This window comes from Buceros rhinoceros, unplaced genomic scaffold (genome assembly GCF_000710305.1).
Source record: "Buceros rhinoceros silvestris isolate BGI_N320 unplaced genomic scaffold, ASM71030v1 scaffold23179, whole genome shotgun sequence".
Taxonomy (NCBI): Eukaryota; Metazoa; Chordata; class Aves; order Bucerotiformes; family Bucerotidae; genus Buceros; species Buceros rhinoceros.
The window spans coordinates 66982-71464 of NW_010431269.1; positions in this window are offsets into that span (position 1 = coordinate 66982).

Consider the following 4483-nt stretch of genomic DNA (forward strand, 5'->3'; position numbering starts at 1 on the left):
GACGTGGGGAACGCCGAGCAGTGAGGCTCGAAGGAGCCCTCCTGCTCGGTGGGCACTGGTGCTGATGGTGCTGGTGCTGTTGGTCCCCCCCTTGTTCCCGGGAACCAGCCACCCCTTCGCTTGGGCCTGAGCCTAACCCCTGTGCATCAGAGGGAAGGACTTGGGAGGCGCTTTAACTGCAACCCGAAACAAAACGTGCCTTTACCAACACACAGACACACGGCCCCAGGAGACACTGGTGCAGCCCGAGGTGTGGGCACGGATCATCCAGAGCCTGGCCAACACCTCACCTGGGGGGTCCTTCCATGGGGGAGACCGAGAACACCCACTCCAGGCAGAGCCAGAGGGTGACGGGGTGCAAGTACCCCTGGAGGAAGCATCTCTGGGCAGACGTCATGCCCCCTCGGGCAGAGCCGGTTGTGCCAGCACGATTGCTGCATGCTCGAGGCTTTGAGAGGACCAGAAAAAACTTGACACGTGCACAGGGAAGTTCTTCATCTTCCAGCCAAGGCGAGATGGTTCCCCGCCAGATACGCCCTGTGGTCAGCCAGGCACACGGAGCCGCCTCTGCGCCTTCGCCGGGAGGTTCTTGCGGAGGGTAACGGCTCTCCCCGGCCCCCGGCGCCGCTCACCAAAGCGCTTCAGCAGGTGTTCGTGACCCAGCGAGATCTCCAGGGGCCCTCGGCACAGGCTGCAAGTCAAGGGCAGGCTTAAACACTTCGGTCAATTAGAGTCACGATCCGCTCTGAATACTGGGCTGGGGAGCCTTGGCCCCGCTCCGGAGCGGCACCACCGGGGTCTGCGGACTCACAGCCTGGAACAGCCTTTCTCCTCTGCTTTTTGTACAGCGGGGAAGCTTAAACGTAAAATATATTCCCTGTGGTTCAGCTCAATTGGTGCTGGAACATGTGGAAATAGTTGCTGAGAAATTTCCCTGGTTTTAACGCGTCCCTGATTTAAGCCTGCTCGTCCCCGCGGTGTGCAGGCTGAGCCCCGGGCATCTCCCAGCCCCTCCATCACTCCTGAGAAATACTCCATCCACTCCCAAACAGAGCAAGGAGCGAGCCCCCGAGAGGCTGTAATTTTTCGGTGTAGAGAAAAAGCCTCTTTGATGACGGTTATCGCAGCTGCTGCCACCACGCTGGGATGGGAGGTGAAGGCACGGCCGCTGCCTGCGTTGTCTGCTCGCGTCTAAGAGCGACGCCGGCAAAGCAGAGATTAAATCATGAGATCCACACGATTAATTTGATTTCCTGCAAAGGCAGAGCAACCTGAGGGGCTGCACGTTCCGAGGGAGATACCCACCACCGCAGGGCTCGCTTTTCAGTGGGTCCCCAGGTGGGTGCTCCAGCACAGGCTCCCCTCGGGAACGGGGTGGTCAAGTCATCCCCCAAATGTCCCCAACCAGGAGCTGTGCTGCAAACCACTCCTATCCCCTCCCTTCCCACGAGGCTCACACTCCCCATCCACCCAAAACCGAACCTCGCCGGCTGAATTCCAGCAGCTGCGGGTTTTTACAGGGCTCATGGCAGGGACTTGCAGCTCATCCTCTGCCTGGGGGCTGGATTCTGCTCCTGGGGAGGCTTTGTGGGGTTTATTTTGGGGTGTCAGGCAGGGGGAATGGGGCTCTTTAGGCACAGCAAAACCTAATTGCATTTAAGTTCCCTTCAGGGGGGAGCAGCCCCCCAGGCACGGAGGCGGGTTCACCCCGCGGGGTCTCAGCTGCCAGCCCAGAGAGCGAGGACGTGGCAGGAACCAGGTGCTTCAGAAAGGGGCAAAGTAGCATCTGACCCAGGATGCTCTCGACTGGAGAGCGCTTTAATCTGCCCGTCCAAGGCATGGCAAGAGCTCAGGCAGCTCCAATTAGAATCAAGATGTGGTCGGGCAGTTTTGAGCAGCAGCAGTAATTAACCAACCAGAGCAGCAGCTTTCCCGGTAGCAGGAGCCACTTCCTAGCACCATGCAGGGCTACAGCTCTCCAAGAGCTGCTCTAGGGAAGAGGCTCCCAAACTCCTCAAGCCCAAGAGACTGTCACCAGCACCTGCCAGCCCTCCTGCCTGCTGCCAGCCCAGCCCAGGGAGGCAAGCAGGGGCGACACCATCACCTCCCAGTCCTCCCCCTCCATCCAGCTGGGATTTCAAGGGCTGGTTTGGGAAACGCTTCTCCTCCTTGTCCCATCAGGTCTCACCCCCGGGTACTGGTTTCTCCCCATAAACCACTCTTCCTCAGCTGTTCATCAGGTTTAATTCCTCCTGTTTCTTTTTTTTTAAATTACCTTCACTCTGAAAATAGCAGTAAAACTCTCCATTACTGCTTCATCTGCCCTCTATCCCCCTCCTCAGCGCAAACACCGTCGTGGATCTCACACGCACCTGAGCTTCTCTCGACAAAACCAACCAAGAACATTGCGTGCCAGGCTCTATTTTAAGCACCTAATAAACCTGATTTTTGGAGTGGCTCCATCCTGTGTCCTTCTTTCGCTCAGTCCTTGCACCTGCCGAGGGCCCCACCCTGGAGACCTCAGCACCCACCGCTGTCCCCCCGCCTGCACCAAAGGCTCTCGGGTTCTGGGAGAAGCGTGACAGGCGCTTATTTATTAGTTCGTTAGAGAATCAAAGCAGGCCTCTCCTCCTCTCTCCAGCACTTCCTCCAAAATGATTTAAATTTACATGCCCGACCTCCCTGGCAAATGTCAGTGCCGTTATCCATATGCATGATGCTGTTATGATGAGGCAGGTGCAGCTTTCAAAACCTTTAGGACAATCTACCTGTCAATCTCCACAAGCAGCTCTCCTTCCAAATGCTTCATCACTTCTCCCCCTCCCTCCTTCCCCACTCATCTACAGGTGGGGAAACTGAGGCAGGGAGCCTCTTAGTGACTTACGGATCTCGGTCTGTTTTCCCCATCCAGGGGTCAGCAGGTGCTTCTTTGTCCTTTCCATGCAGAAGTCACTCAAAAAAAAAAAAAAAAAAAGGAAGAAGCAGTGAGGGAGTCACGGAGGAGAAATGATTGCAGCTCATTTCCTTCCCGTTGCTTTTCCAGCCTGTCAGAGCTGCAGCAGCTCCAGCCCCTGCCAGAGCAGCTCAGCTGGTCCCAGTAAATGGGTTCAGCTGCACTTGAGTGGGCAATTGTGGGCAATTGAGGCTAAAATCAGGCTGATGGGAAGCAGTGGGGCAGGGGAGGTGGCATCAGGTTGGTTTGGAGCTGTCTGAGGGTAGAAAAGTGCTGAGCTCTGCCTGCTCCCCTAGCTCTGCCTGGCTGTTCCCAGCTCTTGTCTCTCTTGGTCAGGCAGTCTCAGGACACCCAGCTCCTGGGCTGAGGGTGGAACCATCTGCAGGGGATGCTGCTGTGGATGAGTCTGTCCCACAGTACAGGGGGTCCTGCAGGAGCAAGGACTCAGGGGGGTGCAGCAGCATCCCAGGAGATGTTGGTGGTGCCAATGGACTGCGGATGCTGTGAGTCCTGGTGAGAGATGGGTCCTTGCTGCTGGCTCTGCCAGACAGGCTTAAATAATGAATGGAGAAACTTGTGTATGTCCACTTTGGGGTACTGGGGTCTGACCCCACAGCGAGCAAGGGGCTGGGAGGCTGTGGGTACCCCAGAGCAGGGGGCAGAGCACCCCAAACCCTGGGACACCCTCGCTGCTCCTGGGGCACCCTGGAGCTGTGTCAAACCTTTATTGGGTGAGGATGGGGAAAATTCATTTTGCATCTGCATGTGGCTACCTGGGATGTGGGGAAAGGCAGGCAGGGCTCCTGCTGCTGGGGAATGAAAATTAACGGGGAATAACAAGCCAGAGCCCAGCTCGGTGGTGGCAGGAACCGGGGGAGGTGGGGCGTTGGGGGGGGAGGTGAAAGCTCTGGCCTCTGCTCTGAGAGGGAGGGTCTGAGCCATTGCCTGCTGTTGGGGTCCTGCAGGAAAACCTCCGGTCAGTCCTCGTGCCAATCCCACCCAGCTTTGATCTCTGCCAATCCTTCCTAAATCTTGAGCAGTGTCTTGTAAATCTTTAATTACAAGAAAATTGCAACCTTAACAGTGAACATACAAACCCCACTGATGAATATTTAAAACTGCCACGGCAACAGATCTGAGGGGATTAAGAAAAGATATATTGGAATGACAGTTATTAAACACCAGATCCCAGTAAATGTTACCGAGCAGATAAATAATGCAGGTCCCTGACTGCTGCTCAGCTGCTGACAAGGGGGAAAAAAGCCCAAAACAAGTCAGAGGGGCTGGTGACACCAAGCCCTGGGACCCTGCCCACGAGCCCGTAGTGCTGGGGGGAAAGTGGGGGGTAAAAGGGTTTTCTCTCCTGCCCAGCAATAAAAAGCAGAGGCGCCCGGCAGTGAGGACGGGCCGGGAGCTGATGGTCTCTCTCAGATCCGTCGTGGTGCTGAGCATGGGATGGGTGTGGGGCTGCAGCCCCCTGGGTGCTTCCTTCGCCCGCTGTGCCCGCCCGCCCCCGCGCCCCCGGCCCCC